The 21,520-nt window shown below is 38.5% G+C and overlaps 1 long non-coding RNA gene across 12 annotated transcripts in view; it reads right to left on the minus strand.

Moving 5' to 3' along the window:
• Positions 1–318: 318 nt before the first annotated feature.
• LOC139046504 (uncharacterized) overlaps positions 319–21,520 on the minus strand; it is a 37,864-nt gene continuing 16,662 nt past the window's right edge. The window contains exons 2-5 of one of the 12 annotated variants that reach the window (XR_011506609.1): positions 10,307–20,772; positions 8,478–8,557; positions 4,285–5,858; positions 319–1,374 (exon numbers count right to left, since the gene is read on the minus strand). This is a non-coding gene — a long non-coding RNA (uncharacterized lncRNA). Of the gene's footprint in view, positions 1,375–4,284; positions 21,503–21,520 lie in introns of all 12 variants that reach the window. The other 11 variants (XR_011506608.1, XR_011506612.1, XR_011506611.1 and 8 more) reach the window with 11 other exon arrangements.

The following is a 21,520-nucleotide window of genomic DNA, read 5'->3' on the forward strand; positions in this document are numbered from 1 at the left end:
ATGGTACATAAATCTCTTTGGATCATCGATTTCAAGTTCTTTGGATAAGTACCTGGTAGTGGGTACCTGGATCATATGGTATTTCTATTTTTAATTTTTTGAGAAATCTCCATACTGTTTTCCACAGTGGCTGTACCAGTTTGTGCAGTGTGTGAGCATTCCCTTTTCTCCACATCCTCTCCAACATTTGTTGTTCTTCTCTTGGTAATTATAGCCATTCTGACCAGTGTAAGGTATCTCATTGTCATTTTGATTTGCATTTCCCTAATAATTAGCGATATTGAACATCTTTTCATGTGTCTGTTGGTCATCTGTATATCTTCTTTGGAAAAGTGTCTGTTCATATTCCTTGCCCATTTTTTGATTGGATTGTTTGGGTTTTGTTGTTGAATTGTATGAGTTTTTTATATATTTTGGAGATCAACACCTTGTCTGATAAATGATTTGCAATTATTTTCTCCCAGTTGGTGGGCTGCTTTTCATTTTGTTCATGGTTTCCTTTGCCTTGCAGAAGCTTTTTAGTCTGATGTAGTCCCATTTGTTAACCTTTTCTTTTGTTTTCCTTGCCCGAGTAGACATGGTATCTGAAAAGATGTTGCTAACACCAATGTCAAACAGTGTACTGCTTCTATTTTCTTCTAGGAGTTTTATGGTTTCAGGCCTTACATTCAAGTCTTTAATCCATTTTGGGTTCATTTTTGTGTATGGTGCAAGATAATGGTCTACTTTTGGTCTTTTGCATGTGGCTGTCCAGTTTTCCCAACACCATTTATTGAAGAGACCTTCCTTTCTCCATTCCATGTTCTTGACTCCTTTGTCGAAGATTAACTGTCCATGGATGTATGGTTTTATTTCTGGGCTTTCAATTCTGATCCATTGATCTTTTTGTGTCAGTACCATGCTGTTTTTATTACTATAGCTTTGTAGTATATTTTGAAGTCAGGGATAGTGATGCCTCCAGCTTTGTTCTTTTTTCTCAGGATTTCTTTGGCTATTCAGGGTCTTTTGTCATTCCATATAAACTTTTGGATTCCTTGTTCTATTTCTGTGAAGAATGTCATTGGGTTCTGATTGGGATTGCCCGAATGCATATTTCAACATCATTTCTGGCATCACTAATCATGTGGCTAATAAATTTTCTGGAGAATGTCTGTTTATCATCATAACTACTTGGTCTAACAACATTTAATTATTTCTTGTCCACATTCTTTATAGCCTTCACTATATCTGAATCAGAGATGATTTTCATGGATGTATCATAATGTTGAAGATGTTCCTGCTTTTAAAATCTTCAGGTGGTACAGTTGATCTTCTTCTTTAATTTTTCCTCACAAATGCAAAGAAAGGATGTTTTTTTCTTAGAAGACTTAAGCCCTAAATGGAATTAAATGAATAAAAATGAAGTGCAGTTCTTACAAGTTATTTTTGTTTACATTTATAAATGCTAATACCCCAAATGACTCCACAAAGTTTAAAATTATATCATCTGCTTCCTATTATCCTATCTAGTATTATTTAAATTTCTGTAAACATATACCTAAATATATATACTATTCTTCCTACAGTTAAGTTAAAACACTCTAAATATTTTAGTATCTGCCAACCTGTTTCCCTAATCAATTACTTAAAAGTTATCATCATTTTTTAAATAAAACTAACAACTTTCTTAACAATCTCTTATTACTGCACATTTGACTTCAGACATCTGATAAAATTTCAACATGTAAAGCATATAAGGATATTATGTTGCTTCAAGATATAACTAGCATGCATACCTATATGTGAAAGTGAAGTCAGATATTAACAAAGACTCCAAAACAAGTCTTGCTCATGTCACTGATTTGTTATGTTGATAAGATATGTCATGTTGATAAGATATGGTGGAAGTCTTCCTTATTAAAAGCAAAAATGCCAGGATGCCGGAAATGAAGTAAACCTTCAGCTATTTGGCCTTCCAAGGGCTAAGATGGAGGCCTATGAGCATATTTGAGCCAAACATGGTGGCCCAAGGTGCCCTTTGCCGCACTTAGGAGTGCTGAAGGAAATGCTGAATTTTCCTAGCATTCAGTCAGCAGGTCAGTGTAAGAAGATATACTAGGTTGAAAACTCTGTTTTTAGAGTTGATTTAGATAATTTCTCCCAAAGGTTTCTCTTCACATTCTCATTCTCATTCAATCTTGGTTTTAGGCTTTGACAAATATATAAAAAATGTTATTCAAATGAAAGGTAATTCCTTCATGGTAGCTACTTTTCTGTGTCTTCCACATTTGTAATCATGCTGACTCTCTTCTCACGGTTTTGTTAAATATAAAATGTGTTTCCTAAAGCTGTAGATAAAGGAAAACCCTTCCTTGATAATTTCAGGTTTCCAACTGTCAGTGTCTTCTATGGTCACTGTCCCCAAAATTTGTCTCCACCTTTAGGAACTCAGCTGGGTCTCAAAAAAATAATCGAGTCAGGGAAGTTTATCCCTGGCATCCACCACACCCACTACACAGTCCCTCTGTCCTCCAGACGAGTGCCATTCCAGACATCTGGGACTCAACCCTTTCACCAAACCTCTCCCAGCCTCTTCCCCACAACTCCTTTATCCTTGTTCATTTTCCCAAATCCCTGATCTGCCTCCAGGTAACAAGAGGGAGAGGAGAGAACAGGAAGGGATGTGTTCTAAATATGTTGCCCCACTCTTTGGACAGACTTGTATTTTACTCAGGCATTTTAGAGAAAGATTTGTCTCAAAGAAGTTATTACAACAGTGGCAATTTTAGGAATCCATCAGTATGCTACTGAGCATAATGGTTGATGATGGAGGGAGATACTTTTTGAACAACAGAGCTTTTCTGCACCTCACAAATTACACTACAGGTATTAGCCTCTCAATTGCACAGGATTAGATATGACTTCTCCAACATCCCCAGCTCTGTTAGGGGGTCCCTTCTCCATGCTCTCATAGCATCCTGTACATGTCCCAATCATACCACATGCTATCTCTATCACATATTTCTATTTGTGTGTTGATGGCCCCCAGGTCAAAGTAACCTGGCCAAGCGTAACAACCAGTAGATGATGGAGACAGGATTTGAACCTGGGCCTCTCTGGTATCAGAGCCTATGAGTTTTTGATTTTTATGTTGCGGCTTCTTGTCTGAAAATGTATACAAAAACTGTGTCAAGGGGCCGGCCCCATGGCCAAGTGGTTAAGTTTGCGTGCTCCGTTTCGGCGGCCCAGGGTTTCGCTGGTTCGGATCCTGGGTGCGGACGTGGCGCCACTCATTAGGCCATGTTGTGGCGGCATCCCACATGCCACAGCTAGAGGAACTTACAACTAAGACATGCAGCTGTGTACTGGGGGAATTTGGGGAGAAAAAGCAGGGGGGGGAAAAAAGTATGTCAAACCATTTATATGGAATCATTGATCCTGGAATAACAAATCCTATTACTTTGTATTTTAGTGTCCTTTTAGGTGAATTATTGCTATCATTTTTTTGATTTGCTTAAGTCCAATATTTCTTAAACGAAATTTATTTAAACAATATCTATCAATGTGCCTCTCACAGTATATATATTCTGGAGTTTGTAAAATCATAAAGATTAAGAAGAAATATATACTATATAAAAATATATCCCTGAGTAAAATGGCCTAATAAGATGTCCCTCATACGTATTCCTCCTCAACAACGATAATTTGGCATCCCTCCATGGACAAAAGTGCCTTCGTAGGAGATTTGGGACCCAGGGAGGAGACTGTGAAATCCCAGTGCAGCCCAAGACCAAGGAGAGCCTTTTTGAGAAGACAGACTCGCAACCAGGCAGCTGACTTGCCAACTGTGGTCCTAGTTACAGAAATGGAAACAGCTCCAAACCCCTGAAGACTTGGCTACAGCCCCATTTGGCTTTGGGTCTGTCACCAGCACTATATGCCAAGGGACCCAGGAGGAGTCACACCCAGCCATACACTGGGTAATAGACCTACAGACCTTGGCCCTGGCTATGGACCCTGGAGAGGCCCATGAACTGGCTCCAGCCCCTCTTGGCCATTATTGTTGTCTCACAAACTGGCCCCTGTGCACAGAGGGCAAGGAGAGTCAGAAGAAAGAGGCAGGTCACTCCAGATTGGTAGATGGCAGGTTTAATATGCATGAGAACTTACATATGAGGCTTGTCTTGGGCAGCTGCAAGATGCATAGATCTCTGCACCAACCAGCCAGAATCTTAAAAGTTCATATAGAGGCCTTGACTGGATTCAGTCATCTATTCGGTCCAGATGGTCTCAACAATACCTTACCTTCTCAAGGCTACATCTTTGAAGCAGTGTAGAAATGGTGGGTAGAATGTACATTCCAAGGACAGGGGTCAGAGATGAGGAGCCTCTGATTGCCTTGTCCAGCTTGCAGGTCAACCATCGGTCACATCCTTTGATGACCTCCTCCAACAATTATCAAAAGGACAAGAGATAACAAGTGTTGGTGAGGATGTGGAGAAAAGGAAACCCTAGTGCATAGTTGGTGGGAATGTAAATTGGCACAGCCACTATGTAAAATAGTGTGGAGTTTCCTTAAAAAATTAAAAATAGAACTACCATATGATCCAACAATCCCACTTCTGGGTATATATTTAAAGGAAATGAAATCAGGATCTCAAAGAGATATCTACACTGCCATGTTGATTGCGGTGGTGTTCACAATAACCAAGATGTGGAAACAACCTAATCGTCCTTCAATGGACGAGTGATAAAAAAAATGTTACATGTGTATACATGATGGAATACTACTCAGCCATAAAAAGGAAGGAAGTCCTGCCATTTGCAATAATATGATTGGATCTTCATGGCATTTATGCTAAGCGAAACAAGTCAGGCTGAAAAAGACCAATACTGTATGATCTCACTTATATGTGGAATCTAAAAAAAAAAAGCCAAACTCATAGAAAGAGAATAGAATGGTGGTTGCCAGGTGCTGGGAGATGGGGAAAATGGAGAGATTTTGGTCAAAGGATACAAACTTCTAGTTATAAGATGACTAAGTTCTGGGGATCTAATATTTAGCATGTTGACTATAGTTAACAATACTGTATTGTACACTTGAAAGTTGCTAAGAGACTAGATCTTAAATGTTCTTACCATATACAAAAAATATTGTAATTATATGAGGTGATGTATGTGTTAACTAACCTTATTGTGGTAATCATTTTGTGATATATGTGTATATCAAATCATCACATTGTACACCTTAAATGTACACAATGTTATATGTCAATTATATCTCAATAAAGCAGAAAAAAATTCATTTATAAAACATCCCCTATACAGTCTTGGCATGCAGTAAGAGTTCAAAGAATCTGGAAAGGTTTCTAGATAAGAGGCAGCAGGTTGTACCCAAAAGAGCACTCAGCTCTACCATTAACTTCGATAAGTCACTTTTCTTCTGAGTCTCAGCTCCTTTTCTGTAACAGGAGGGGATTGGTCTTATTACTTGGAAACCCTAGTGTTGAATAATTTGCTGCTGGCCCTGCAACTCCAAATCAAGCACATTTATATTGTTTTTCTGCAAAAAGGAACATCTTTCTTTGGAATAGTCCAATCACAGAATTATGGCAATAGAGAAATATTCTATTTACTCAATATATCAGTTTATGTAAAAATAGAAGAGCCTCAGAAAACACTAAAACTTAATAAAGTATTTTAAATGCCTAAGTGAAAATAATATGTATATGTAAAAACCCTGAAAGCAAAGAATAAACTTCCTTTGATATCTGGCAGCCCCAGAAAGTGGTGATAGACTGTGCACTTACTTGTTTAGAATTCCATTTATATTCTATTCAATGCTGTAAGATTTAAAACATCATGAAAATGTTTCATCTCTTAGGGAAGAAAAAGAAAAGAGAGAATAAAGTTAATCCTTGGATTAAATGAAAAAAATTAAAGGAAGATGAAACAAATCTCAGAATACAATAAAAACAGATACCTTCAAGAAAAAAAAGGAAGTTATCACACAGGTAAATGCAAGGTTAATATAAAGAAAGATGAATTTATGGTAGATTTGCCACATTGCTAAAACATACAACTAAACACCAGAGCTTCACTCTACAAATTTAAATACATAATTGCTTCATAGTCCTACTAACTGAACTCAAACCTATAATTGTTTAAGTCCCAATTGTAAGCCAAGTTTTACAAACTCTCAAAAACATTTGGGGAAAAAGGATTGCTACATTCAGCTGTGGCTAGGAAAACAATCAGAAGACATTCAATAGCATTTCTCAAGTTATAAGAAGATATTCAACTATGGTTTATTCTATTTTAGACCAGCATCCCATTAAACCTAAATCTTGCACAGTTCTTCATTTGAGTGTTAAAACCAATTTTTATTAAAAACTTCAAAAAGTATTCAAGTTTTCTTAAGTATTCCCAGCTGGATGCATTATCTGTCCTGAATTTATCATTCAATGTAGCAGTACCATGTGGTCCCAGAGGCTTAATGAGGATTTGATTATATGCACAGGGGGAAAAAAATTGCAATGAGAACGTCTTTATTCTGGACACCTATCTTTCTAACTTGTTGCAACATGTTGCCTTTCAGCTAAAATTTCATCTTTATCCCTAACAGAGACAAGGCTGAAGTAGAAGGGCTTATCAACATCAATTGGACCAAGCTGTGCTGGAATTTTACTTTGACCCCATTTTCCCTGACTGTATCCTGTGTGAGTGAAGCTACAGAGGTTATGCCCAGAGATGACTCTGTAAGTAAACAGGCAGGCTACATGCAAACGGCTCCAGATGGGTTGTTACACCATGGAGTAAAGTTTTTAAGATAATTTTAAGGGAGAGAGGCTAAGAAAGGAAAGAAGAAAGGATTCTTTTGCAGCTGATGTTTGGGAAAGGAGAGCTAGCAGTCAAATATGACATATGTTTAATAAGTCAGTGTCTCGCTGAAGTGACTAGTTATCCAAAGAGGTAATCCTTTCTGAATTAGGCTAGAAAAACACTCGACTGGCTGTTAATCACTTAAGTAAATTTTTATTTAAAAAATACAAGGAAGAAAACACTGCTAGTCCAGTCACCTTCCATTCTTCCCCTTCTTCTCTATTCCTGTGTATATTTCTCTTTTTTGCTAAGATCTCCAACTGCTATATAAGAAAGTGAAGCCTCCTTTGTTCTGCTGAGTGCTTTTATGAGCTTAGGTTATGCAAATTTTGGGGGTCGGGTATTACTGTGAAAAAAGCAGGAAAAGAATTTCAAGCTCTGTGGTTGATATGGGATAAGAGACAGACAGAAAAATTGAGGACTATATGAGTGAAAGGTCCAAAAATTAACAGAAACCATAAGGCAAGCTCTAGACTCTCAAAACCATGATTTTAGCAAGGTCTTAGAAAACAAGACAGCCTGGCGGTCTAGAGGTTAAGATTTGGCTCCCACCCCAGCAGTCGGGGTTCCTTTCCCAGTCAGGGTACCACATCATCCGTCTGGTGGTTGTCATACTGTGGTGGCTGCATGCTGCTGTGATGCCGAAAGCTATGCCACTGGTATTTCAAATACCAGCTGGGTCATCCATGGTGGACAGTTTTCAGGAGGGCTTCCAGACTAAGACAGACTAGGAAAAAGGACCTGGCCACCCACTCCCCAAAAAATTAGCCATGAAAACCCTAGGAATAGCAGCAAAGCACTGTCTGATACAGCGCCAGAAGATGAGAGGATGATGCAAAAAGATCAGGCAGGGTTCCACTCTGCTGTACACACGGTCACTAGGAGTCAGAAGCAACTCAACAGCACTAACAACATCTTAGAAAACAATAGTTGGACATCAGGAGAGTGACTTTACTTCCTATCTGGGTTACATATGAAAATAAGCAATGGAACGTACAGAAGTCTGAATATAGAGACTGAAATTGCTGATACTGAACAAGGTCAATTAGAGTTAAATATGGGAAAAGGTTATTGAGTCTTTGGTCTCGACATCTCTGGAGTCATTTAGCCCGTTTCCCTGATTGTAACCTGTTCACATTCAAACCATCACAAGCAAACAGCATTCCTTCACACCCTTCCCCGTAGAAGAATCCACTGCCTCCCCCAGCAACAGCTTCCGGTTCTCCAGAGTGAAAGGCAATATTTTCCGAAGATCTACATAACTGAGTGACTCCTTAGTGCTTACAGATCTATCTACCATTTCAAATCAATAGAACTTGTCAGATTTAATGACAATCCATTTTCCCCCCAAATATTTTAATAATTTAGCAATAAGATTAATAATGGAAAGTATTGCTGAAACTACAGCTAGTATGTTTCCCAGAAGGAATCAGAAATTATATCAAGACTTTCGAATACCTTTTCTCTTTACCTAAAGTGTAATTTCAAATTTGGTTTCTCCTAGAGTCAAGAAATATTTTATGAAAATGTACTGGCTGAAAAATAACTTGTCAGAGTTGTTTGCATTTAATTGGGATAGAATCACTGTCAGTTAAGATGGGTCCACCATGCCTTACCAGACCAAAACAGCCAAGAGGTTAACACAAGCAATTCAGCACATGATTAAATCCGAGCGATGCTCAGCGTTGAAAGTGGCCTTAACAAATGAGGAGACAAGACAAGAATGAGTGATTAAAATGTATTTTGAACAATAAAATTTTATTTAGCCATCATAGTTCATTCTTTTTTAATCTTTAATATATATTTTCTCTGGTGAAGTGACTGAAATGAAGGCAGATTTTTAAAAGAAGAGAAAGGAACTAGACAATCAATTAATTCAATGCACCTATGTTGAATATTGCAACATTTACTGTAATAGAAATTGCCCACTTTTGGGTTTTAAAAATGTTCATTTTCTTTTTTAAATCAAAGCTAGAGATGTGTGCTACAACAGAAACAGTACATTCTTCTTAGCCCCCCAATTTTTCTCTTTCATTCACAGAAAGTGAATGCACAATTGTGTACAAATAGCATTCACAAAAATATATATTATACCGCATTTAAATAATGATATATTTTAATAAATAGTTGGAAAGAAACATTTTTAGTCTTGTATTTTTATTCACACATTACTGGGATGTGTCATACACTGATTGAATACTAATAGATATTTTTATGTCAGTGTTTTTCTTCCTGTGGACTTGTGCATACCACACACCACAGAATAAAGACATTCATTGCCTACAAAAAGCCTTTGCAGCAACTGTCCATGTAGATGACCTTGTTAACTTTGGTTGTGTTCAAAGCATTGATCAAAACAAAACAAATTTGGAATGAGAGAGAGCTCAAGGTGAAAATGGGAAAAAAAAATGAACAATTAGCCTACTTTTCAAATGACTCCAAACAGGTAAATGTTGGTACAAGGCCACATCTTTATCTGTCTGGGTTTAAATTCTAGCGTTTAGTTCTTTATCCTGGGCTTTATCATGGAGGAATCCTCCTAACTAAGTCCACGGACGGAGCAGGACCCACACAGGTGGTTCCAATGGAGTCAGCGGCGTATCAGTCACAAATGAAGGCCAGAAGAAAACAGTACTGTTCCACTTAATTCATTTAGAAAGTTATTCTTAGATTACAATAACATAATTTGATAGAGATAAATTTATTTATGATAGAAAGCATTCGGTCTCAGATGTCTTCAACTATTTAATTATGGTAGATTTTGTTTATTCTGATGCTGTTATCTTACCCTAAACTGCACATGTTAGGTTGATCCATTTCCAACTGATTATGCTCTTCTTTCCCGGAAAACCCCAATTTAGAAGCTGGTTATTCTGTCTGCTTCTGCAGAATGGTTTCTGATTTCCTTTTTTGTTTGTTTTGGTTGGATTGGATTTCGGCTTTGTCTACATGTGCCTTTGGCTTACTTTATAATTTTTGGCTTTCCTGGTGTGTTAATAGTTTCAAGTCTTTAAAATAAAACTAGCTTGTGAGAAATTCTATGAAATAGCCAAAAAAAAGTCAAGGAAAGGAAATTAAGTACCAAATTGTCTTTTTTCATTTTGTAGGAAAATGGATTTACTTGCATATAAATAAATACCCTCTAAGAATGACGCAGGCAGAAATTAATTGCTTTGTCCACAAGTGTATCACTGTCGAGGAAAGATTCAAACTCAAGATTTTTAATTTTGCCTTGGTTCAGCAGATCATTTATAATCAACAAACGTTTCCTGAATCCTAAAATACTAGACACTATAATACAAAGGAGATACATCCCTTACGTTAAAAGGCATACCCTCTAGTTAAGGAGACAGAACATCAAGGAAAACAATAGACACAGAGTACATGAGATAACGAAAAGGCCTGGGGTCAGTGTCAGAAGAATCATTAAGTTCAATCACCTTACCTTTCTTGTGTCGTTGAGGTTGTTTGCACAATCTTGGAAAATGAACTTCTTCCTTCAGAGGAAGCAGACTCCATCTTCAAATCCAGAAGATGTACTTAGTTAGTCTAAGAGGGATCTCACTTCCTTTGTTAGTGATTGGTTCAGTAACAGGCTTGTAACTCAGCTCAGACCAAAGAAAAGTATAAAGATATCTTTTGGGGAGCTTCCTGGAAAACTATCCCTGCTTAAGAGATCTACAAGATGGAATAGCTTCCCTGTTCTACTGGATTTTTTCACGTCCAGAAACTACAATGGCCATGTTGCTATCTACACATGAAGCCAATGTTAAGAATTACAGATTACAGATGGAAAGAATATGAGTATATGAATATAACATCAATGAGCTATGGACTCAACCACCCCTTAAGGGCAGTAACCAGGGTCATACCGTCAGTCTTCCTGTTACATGAGAAAGTAAATTTCCTTAGTGTTTAAGCCAGTTTGAGTCAGGATTTCTGTTACTTTTAGTTGAAAGAGCACTAATTGATATAACATACATATCATAATAACATTTATTTAGCGCTTGTTATGAATAAGACCTCATGCTAAACACTTCATACATTATCTCATTTTATAGTCAAAACATTATCATTTAGAGATGAGGAGATCAAGTCCCAAAAAGTTAAGTGACTTGTCCAATACCACACAGAGCCAGGGTTGGGACTCAGGCAGTTTGACTCCAGGGCCTTTTTTTTTTTTTTTAACAAAACATTATCTTCTAGGGTATTTTAACAATCTCTATTAGAACCAAGCAAAAATACACAGTTCTTTAAAAATGCACTTGATGAATTAAACATATAACAGGTAGAATATTACACTGTTTTCCAATTTTCTGTCTCACAGGGAAGACTAGCCAAAAGTTTGTTTAGAGACTCTACATCTCTCAGACTCTCATATGTTTCCCCAAAAGATGAGAGAAATAATAAAACTAATTTTGTAGAGAAGCCAGTGGAATGTGTAATTTCTAATGAGTAAGCTGTAGTTTAATATTAATTCACAATTTTTAAAATGGAAGTATAATCCTGCTATAATAGCACAGAACATTAACAAGAAAGCAAGAGTCTTATACCTGTTTTGTTGTAAAGGACAGAGAAATAGTTGTTTAACCAATATATGATTTCTTTTTCTCTTGAAGGGGCTGCGGGTCTGACTCAACTGGGTTGATGATCAAGTATTTGGGTGGGGTCAGGATCAGATTCTGTAGGCTTGAAAGGGAGCAGTAGAGGCTGTGAATACAAGGGACGATCAGCCCAAAAACCACTGGGAAAAATGAGGTTCAAAGGCCCAGGAGACAGAAGCCAAGCATTAAATCCAAGGGTAAAAGGCAGAAATCAATACAAGGTCCAAAAAGCCAAGTGATCTTGAAGTCAAAATTTGAGTTGATCAGAACCAGTTCAGCAGAACATGAGTCTCCAAGAGAACTGTCTCCACTGCTTCTAGGTATGCATGCTTCCCTGGAAGGGTCAGCAGGTATATGATAGCTGGGAAGAGGACAATGGCTTCAAAGACTAAGGCTGGGCAGACCACTAAGGATGTCAAAATAAAAACCAAGGTTTAAGCACTTAAATGTGAATAACTATACTGGTATGAAGCAAAGTATTTGTTGCTGTGGTGAAAATCTGAAAGCAGAATCTTTCTCTTGATGTAGCAAAGGATCTCTAGTGAGAAACAGCATGAGAAGACACAGGTGTTATGGTAATTGTAAAGGTCAATAATTCGCAAGTACACTTGAGGATGTTAACGTTCTAATAATGTTCAATTGGTGAGAAAGAGTAGAGATGAAGTGTCTTTTACACAATCCTTCCACCAAAAGACATCAAGATTAACTGAAATTTAAATTTGGGCATAGAACAGCCATCTGGAAAATAATGCTGCAAAACTACTACATAGCAAATACATCAATCTACAAAGACGAAATAAACTGGAGACTAACTGCTGGAGACTATGTCCTGTACTGCAGGCCACACCAATTCATACATGTGAATGACTGTCAATATCCAAACTTTAAATAATCTCAGTGACGGGAATAAACATTAAATATTTACCAGCTTGTGAACTGCTGGATCAACGGGCTCTTCTCCCTCCCTTGAGTACACACAATAATAAATGAATAGACTTGGGCTTCCACCAGCAATAACAGTTTGCCTGAAAATTGGAAATCAATGATACCACTATGGTTACATCAATAGCTTAAGTGATAAATAGAGGCTGCTGTCATTTTTTAAAGACTGCTATAATACCAAGAAAAAAAGCAAAGGAAAGGAAAATTTTTCTTATGTTTTCTTTATTTACTTTTGAATTTATAAAATAAATTTTTACAGAAGTCCCAGGCTATGTGTACTTTTTCAAAAGAACATATTGTCCCAAACTAACAAAGTCTCCTAATACTAAATCCAGCTCTTGTCAATCTGTCCCTAAAAATATTTTAGGTTCAGATTTTCAGTTTGTGTCTACGCTAAGAAAAAGTATGATGACTAAACTTCTTGAAGAGAAATGGGAAATGGAGTTGCAATAAATAGTGTCATGGGAACCTGTAAAAGAAAGAAAAATGCTCCTTTTAATCCTTATTTTATTCTATTAAATCTCATGCCTTATGAAATATGCTGAACCAAAAAAGTTCCCAAGTCATGACTTATCATGGAAAATTCTGGTGTTAATGTTGTCTCTCAGAAACAATAATCTCGGACTCTAAGAGTAGATTTAACTGGAGTCTAGTAAGTTTATTTAAGAAAATGGTTGATAGTAAGATCACCACTAAAATGCTGAGTTTCTCCACTTATATATCCCTTCAACAGACCCAATTATACACCCAGAGCAGCATGATAATAACACCTTCATGGCCTTCCTTCTCTTCATCCCAAATCAAGTGCCTGTGTGACAAAACCTGACCTGAGATATGCCTGATAAAATCCCTGGCATGTCAGTCAGAAGCTTCACCCCTGACTAGTGCATTCTTCCTAAGCTGAATCAAAGAGTTGGTCCCAGTCAACTCCAAGGATGAGACAACAGTGACAGATGCTACTAAGGGGGCATGTTGGTGGAATCAGAAAATATGTCTCCTCTTTGAGAAGAGAATTGGCACTAATTAAAGGAAAAGAAAAGTTACAATTTGGTACAAGCCAGGAGCCCTACAAAGTAGAAAACCATTTCAGGGGACTAAAAATACTTTGTTTCTTCAGTTGCTATTTTGAAAATTGCTTTTCACTGTATGATAAAATTCAGCAGGATTCAGAATATTTGAGATGAACAAAAAACCTTGTTACCTCTTTTCTTTGTCATAAAGTCTATTCTTTACCATTTTATGTATTCTATCTCTGTATTTTCTCATTTGCAGTATAAAAACGCCCCCTAAAAGTTAGATTACTTTCCCATAGCATCTATCTGTTTTGCGAAAATTCCAAAGCCTATAAAGCATTGCTTGTAAAATGATATGAAAGCACACATATGTCAATAGCAGGAGTTTATTTAGTTCAAAATGCCCCTATTATTAATCACTTAAGTTGTAAACAGATAGACTAGTTTGATTTGGTTTTCTTTTCTTTTCCTTTGTTTGTTCTTTCAATCTACACAGATTCTGTGAACTCTCTGGGGAAAGGGCCCGGTCAGTGTGTGTGTTTCCTCTAGCTTCTGTATCAGGCCACATGAAAAATGTAGACACCAGTATGCACCTCTTATAAAATGGTAATTTCATTCAATAAACATTCAACATTCATTCATTGAGCCTCTCCTATGTGGTACTACTGCTGGGATAAGAGATGAAGAGACAAGACAGCAATCCAGCAGCAAATCATGCCATCCCAAGTGTTTTTCAATTAAATTCAGTTTAAATGTAAAAACATGCATGAAAAAGATGGAGGTAGAGAATATTTCAGTTCCCAAAATTCCTCTTGGTGCAAGCATTGTGCATTTTTGGAAAACAGAATACTTTTAAGACTCATTTTAGTGAGATTTGAGACACCAGAGGACAAACTCAAGTAAAAGATTTTCATTAAAGTGTTTTCTAAAGATCAAAGGCCATTTAAATGCGGCCTTATGTTCCAAGGTCCTGTGATGGCTGAGCAAGCACGCAGGGGATAGGCTAGTGAGAGAGCCAGATGGTTCTGTGTAATACAGGGCAAAGAAGCTTGAGACCTCTGGGAAAACCAAAAGGAGAAAGCGGATCCAGAGAAGAGGAGGCAAGGGAAAAAAGAATCAGCAGTGGAATCTTGTTAGAGGCAAGGCCAAGAAAGAAGTCCAGCGAACACAGATATCTAGTATGCTATGTTTTTCAAATGCTATATGTTATGTAACATAGAACTCTCACTCCTACTCAGTTCCTCCCCACCCCCAGCCCCGCCTCCTTCCCCCATATCTTCAGTAAACACTACCAAAAGAGTACACACAAAAAATTCCTCAGTGTTTATTGGATGTCTTGACAAAACCATTGAACGTACAATGTTCCAAATCTGCTTTGATGCAGCCTGAAACATAATCAGGGCATGGCTGAAGGGATAGCTGACCTTAGGTTGGTTACATACACAAAATCCATAAGTGGGGCAGATCCAGGTTTTCTGGAGACTAAAGTAACATAATTTGAGGGATTCTCTTTTAAGAAAAATTTCTACAAATATCCGAACTTAGCTCCATGGTCCATATAAGTGAGGGGTACTAAAACTAAAGCTTCATTTTCTTCGAAGTAAATCCACCTTTGCCTATAAGTCAGTCAAATTGTGAGGACTTTTCCTAAAAGAAATATGCATATTGTTCGAGACTGTTCTTCACAAAAGGCAAAAACCTCAGAACTCTGGATAGAGTGGAGAGGGGACGGGAATATATAAAAATAATGTTGTTTGTAAAGTCAGTGTTAGTCATTAATTATCTAAATCATTTCCTATATACCCACCATTACACATTCTTTTAATTAAATGCATGTCTGATATAGAAACCATCTCATTATGTGAGTATAATCAGATAGGAAGAGTTTATGTCGTTATATTTAAATACATGGTAATTCCCAGTGTTGAGGTAAGTATATATAGAATGTTGATTGCACTGGTTTCCAGTTACTCTTATTAAGATTTGCATATAATTTGCATGAATTATAGTGCATGTTATTATTATAATTATAGGTGTAAAATAAGCAGAAAGTAGATTGGGCTTGTTTTACTAAATTCTTCTAACAATGAGAGATGCGTATCTGATAAAGAAGAAAGAGATGTCATTGTTGTCTGCATGCTTTTGCCACCCAATTTTCCTAATCTATGCCTTTCCTTCAGCTCAGTGCCTCTTCTACAAGAATTTTCCACTGCGAATCCATTTGAAAACATCAGAAGAACGTGAAAAGCATGTTAAAGAAGCAGATTTTTAATCTGCATATTCTTTTTTCAGCTGCATTCATGTTGACTTTGGGTTAGATGATAAGGCTCAAGGAGCAGCTGGAAATAAAACTCCTTTTGATGGTTTTGCTTTGCCACAGTACGAGGGATGCTGGCCCAATCTCCCTTTCCCTTTCTCTTGGCAACAACCTTGACTTTTCCTTTGAAGGATCATATCCCTTCCTGTTCTTCTCGTCCCGTGGGGCTATCTCAAGGGTGCTGAAAGAAGGGCATGTGACCCAGGCCAGACCAATTGGACTTTCTTTCCTGGGAGGCTGCACCTATTTATACCATCATGAAAAACAGATAGAATCCATCGGGGCTGAGTTTTTCCAAGGGCACTGTCCAGAGAAGACAGTGTCAGTGAATTTTCCTGAAGGTTCCCTGGAGCTATTCCCACTCCTGTCCTTCCAGAGGTTTGATGATTCAGCAATTCCTTGGATCTATGAGCTATCCTTATCCTTCCTACAAAGTCTTTGTATGCTTAAGTCAGAAAGAGTTGGTCAATGTGCCCAATCATGGGGAGAGAGGTGTTGACCTCTGTGATAGAGGACAGTCTATCACGACGTTAATGGAGTCTCACTTTCTGATTTCCAGTCATGTTCACGTCACTCTATCATCTTGCAGCTACATTTGATGTAGATCTGAATACAGTCATAAAAGTAAAAATCCCCTCCCCTTCCAAAGACCTCCCACGCAAAATTTAAAAGCATTTGGTTCCTTTCATACTTCACCAAATCTGCCATTCCATGTTTAAAAATACAAGCAAGATGCAATATGAGAATAGTAGCGTCTTACATGGAAATTCCCTAAAGAAAATTGATTTTTTTTCAAATGCTTCTGAGGCTGGATGAATTTTGGGGTTAAAAAATTATCCCTTGTGGCTTGAGATCTCACTGAGATTTTTCTTTAAATCCTCTGTAAGATCTAATTTGCAAGTTTACATTCACTCTTGGGGGACTTTTAGTTAAAAAATGATTAACTAATTTTTAAATTAGGTAAATATATTTTTGGCAGATTTGCATTTGTGTGTATGTTTGCATAACTCAAAAAAGATTAATTTTGACAAATTGAATTTAGAAAACCAGTTACCTCTAATAGCAGCCTAATAGCTTTATCTACTTAAACAACAAAAATGAGTAGATACAGAGAATTTTCCAAACGCAGCAATTTCCTAATGTTTTCACTACCAGCCTAAGAGTTTACCATAAGACACTCAAATATGCACAGAGGAAGTGAGCCCTCTAAGGGATTACTCAGATGAGATGACCACTCACCTACCTTCTTATATCAGATCATGCTGGAGGCAGGCCTCTTCTCTCCCCTGACCAAGGCAGGACTTAAATTCAGCAACTGCAGAGGCATCTGCTGTAATGACTTCACTGTAAGTTTTCCAGAGTTGGGCCAAATGTATTTCTAGGCTTGTATATGAAAGCACTTTTAAAACAGCAAAGTAGATCTATGTCCAATGAAGTAGTATATTAAATATTCATAAATTGCGAATAATTACAAAACAATCTTTCACTTTTTCTGCCTGTAATTCTGGATCATTCAAATTAGAACAAGCTCCGTCAAGAAGCAGTCTACCTGATCTTTTAGAGACTACTTACTAACCATACTTCTAGCCAGGGTGTGGGAACAGAAAGTGTATGGTTTCAGCAACACCTGTAAACTTCTGGATAACATTTGCTGATACTGAGATTATGCAGATAATGTACACCATGGTGTCAAAGAGAAATGCAAATGATAAAAATCTTAGTGACACTCATATTTTAGGTCCCCTTTAGAAATCAAAGTTGAAGTAGAATATTAATTGGTTTCATTAAAGTACTAATGTGAGTTATGGGGTAGGGAGATGACATCTGAAAATGTGATTTTGTTACTTATGTAACAGAGATGGTACACAGGGCCATGTTTCCACATGTCCCAGCTCTGGGAAAGAATATCAAGTTGTTTCTCTTAAGTCACACAAAATAAAGGCATTAACGTTTTCTCTCTCATGTCATGCAGCCCGCTATTTGTCAAGGGCTAAATTTCTGTTTCAATCTGTATTCTGTAGACAGGTTTGGGAGTGACATTGGAACTTGTAAGTGTTCCAAGGGAGAGATCCATACTGAGGGGTTTAGAGGAGCTGAACAGTTATCACTTTTGCCTATTACATCAGCTCTTGCTGGAGTTTCTCACCAGATACCTCCTAGAAGGATAGCTATTGTGGCTCCTCTCCTGTTGTAGGCACAGGGCGCATGGATGGGGATGGGCAGGCATTGACTAAGCCACCATGCCCTCAATACTGCTCACACGGCAGAAGCTGGCAGATTCTCAAGGTGCCTCTGCTCTTCTTCATGTGATTCGTTCCAAGCCTGTTGCTTTCATTGCACAGCTCACAGGCTTCCTCAAGTGTCACAATCCATGCATACTCCTAGCACCACCTCCCAATGCTGACCAATCTAATCCTAGTCTGCCAGAGCTCTTCATTCATTTTCTTCCCTGGTAATTGTGTGTGTGTATGTGTGTGTGCATGTCACTCTGTTGCATTCCTCCTCAAGTAAACTTTGCATTCTTATAAATGACATTTGCTGGCATACTAGTGCACCCCACACAATCTGCCCTTCCAAGGATATGGGAACAAAGTTAACATCTGGAATCTGTTTTTTCAGAGTACTAACTACCCAAGAGCATGTGGGTTGGACCTAAATCCTGGTGAAGTGCCCATATTTTTCTACTAGAGAATCACTACTTGTTTTCTTAGAGCACTCTCCTTTCTCCCAGCATCATTGACCACATCCACTCCACCCAAAGCAGATTGCTAGGCTCAGGTGTAGGCCTGGCTTCCCCTGACAGTGGACAAACTTTGGGTAGTCCTTGCTCAATAATGATGAGCAGCTTTCTTGCCTAAAGGCAAAGAAAAGTATTGGGTGAAATACTAACCCAATCTATTGCCATTCCCTCCTCCTCCCCAGAGTCACTGGGTCTCTGAGGTGTGGTCACCTAGTTTGAAAGGTAGTTTCCGGCTCCACTTTCTGGGCCCTCTCTCACTTTCCCCCAGATATCCCAAGCCTGCTTTAACATCTCAATTCCCAGCTTTAAGATCTCCTCCTTGCCTAATTATTGGGCCAATCTCTCCCTTCAAAGTGAAGACCCTCTTAATATGCCCCAGCCCACCACATGTCTTATCTAAGATCATACAGCATTCCCTCTCCAAGAAGAGATTTAGTACTTTCAACACTTCAATCAATATCTTTCCATTCCCATCCCTTTCTGTGATAACACTCTCAATCATGGGCTTATGACAGTCTCTGTTCCAAAATCAGCAGGGACTTCTGAGAATTTACTTCATTGCTGTGCACCATTTTTTTCCTAGGGTCACAACTCTGATTTCAAGTTGACTTGTTCCTATTCTAACCTAGGATTATGTTAGTCTGTGGAGCAGGTGTGCCTTATACAGGATTCTTCAGAATTCCAGACAAGAGTCCATGTGGAAGAGACATGAATTTCAACAATCACAAAAGGTGAGTATGGACAGGTAGCACTTTATATTTTCACAACTAAAGATATCGCATACACTCCTTCTCGTCTGCTGAGGCTAAAGACTTCATCATTCCAAGTGAGAATATTAAAGAATGTTAAAAATAATAGATGTCAACTATTCCCACATTTCGGTTCCTATGGTGGAGGTAGTGAAAAAAGAAAAAAGCATGCACACGACCATTGGCTCCTAACCCACTACTGTGTGTAAATGGAGGAGTGTGGAATCTTCACTGTCACCTCTAGTCAAGTGAGAAGAGCTTCAAAGGGACCAGTCACAAAGCTTCCCATTCACAGTTGGGATTAAAAGGGTTCTAATGCAACTAAACTTTGTTCTTCTCTCACAACTTTCTTTGCATAACTGTTCAGTGTGAGAAGGCTTATTTATTCACACTACTTTAGACGAACTCTAAAGCAGGCCCCATAGGTTATCTGACTTCTCTCAGATAATGTCCTCCAGTCATGTCAGTGCTGCCTAAAACAGACCTGTTTTAGTAATTAATGTGTGCTCCAATGTAATAACCAAAAACCCAAATTTCATTCAGAGTTAAACCTTCTACATCCTCCAGCTCAAGCCAATGGTGAGTGGGAATCCAGGAGTGGAAAAGGAGGCAGAAGGCAGGTTCCTCCTTCTTTATTCTGTCAGCATCTCCAGGAATATGCCCAACTTACTGGCTATAGTTTCTGACCCCTCAGGGCTTGCAGCATAGTAAGAGAGAGGAGTTAATGGCAGGAAAAAATTTCCCCCAATTGGCTCCAATCTGGAATTGGTTTCCACAGGGATTGGCAAGTGTTTAAAATGGATTCTTTCTTCCGTGGGTGTTTCTTCATAGGTTCTTTGGCAGCATGCTCTATGCCAGTGCTATATCTGTTTGCTCTCAGACCCATCCCCTACTCCACCTGCTCTATATTTCAGCAGAGCTAGCTTCTTTGGCTTTGGCCATTTGGAGGTTCTCAAAGGGGAAGAGAAGGTGAGAGGGAAGGGAAAAGCCAGGGTACTTCTCCCCATCTCACTTCGCCTCTGCTGGCCTCTCCCGCACTGGCTGTGCTTCCTCAGAAGCTCGGGTCCTACTGAAGAGCCCCACTCTGATTCCAGCTTCTTTCTAGCGGCCCCAGCTTTTGGGCTCCAGTAACACCACCTCTCACTTTGTCCTCCAACCTCAGGATGCAGTGGCTTCATGCTCTTGCCAATCTCTGGATTACCTCTCCATCCCCTGTCTGATTCTCAGCTCCTCTGTCACCTGTATAAACAATTTCCTGCAGTAAATTTCCTCCACTAGAATACTTGAAGGTATTTCTGTTTTCCTAGTTAGACTCTGATGATACACCCCAACACGCACTCACACTGCCTCCCCTATTACTAGAACTTCACTTTCAATCCTCTGACCTGGGAGTGTACTCACCACTAGCTAGCCAATTGCAGCTTCTCTCTCCATCCCTGGTCACTGTGCACACTTGAGCATCTTTCAGTTGAGGTCTCCTTTCCCTTCCAATGCCATCTTGCATGGAATCTAAGATGAGCCAACTGCACACGTCCTAGATCTGATCCTCAAGAAAAACACACATAGAAACTGTCAGTGGAAGTCTAATTGCTTTCTATCTTAGCCTGAGTTCCCCTGAAAGCAGACACTGAGACAAAGCCTTCTCTATGAGCACTTAATTTGTGAATATGATTCCAAGGAATAGGAGTGAAGGATGAGGGAATGAAACAAGGATGCCACATTAGTTTCCTATTACTGCTGTATCACATTACGACAAATTTAGTGTCTTAAAACAACAGAGATGTATTATTTTATATTTCTGAGGTAAGAAGTCAAAAACCGATCTTATGGGTTAAAATCAAGGTGTTGTCAGGGCTGGTTTCTTCTTGAGCCTCTGAAAGCAGAGTCCATGCCCTTGTACTTTTCAGATTCTTGAGGCTGCCTGTATTCCTTGACTCATAACCCCTTTCTTACATCACTCCAACCTCTTGCTCATCATACATTCTACTACCGCTAACTCTATTGCCTCCTTCTTATAAAGACCCTTGTGATTACATTTGGATCATCCAGATAACCCAGGATAATCTACCCATATCAAAATCCTTCACTTCATCACATCTGAAAAATCCCTTTCACCATATAAGATAACATATTTACGGATTCTAGGGATAAGAACATGGCCATCCTTGGGGTGTCATTATTCAGCCTACCACAGATGCACTGGTCACTGCTATGGGCAATTCATTCCAGCAGAACCTTTTAAGTAGTCTAATGAAATCCATCTCAGAACCATTCACCTAGGGCAAGAAAGGGAG

The sequence above is a fragment of the Equus asinus genome, chromosome 11 (genome assembly GCF_041296235.1).
Source record: "Equus asinus isolate D_3611 breed Donkey chromosome 11, EquAss-T2T_v2, whole genome shotgun sequence".
In the NCBI taxonomy this organism is placed as follows: domain Eukaryota; kingdom Metazoa; phylum Chordata; class Mammalia; order Perissodactyla; family Equidae; genus Equus; species Equus asinus.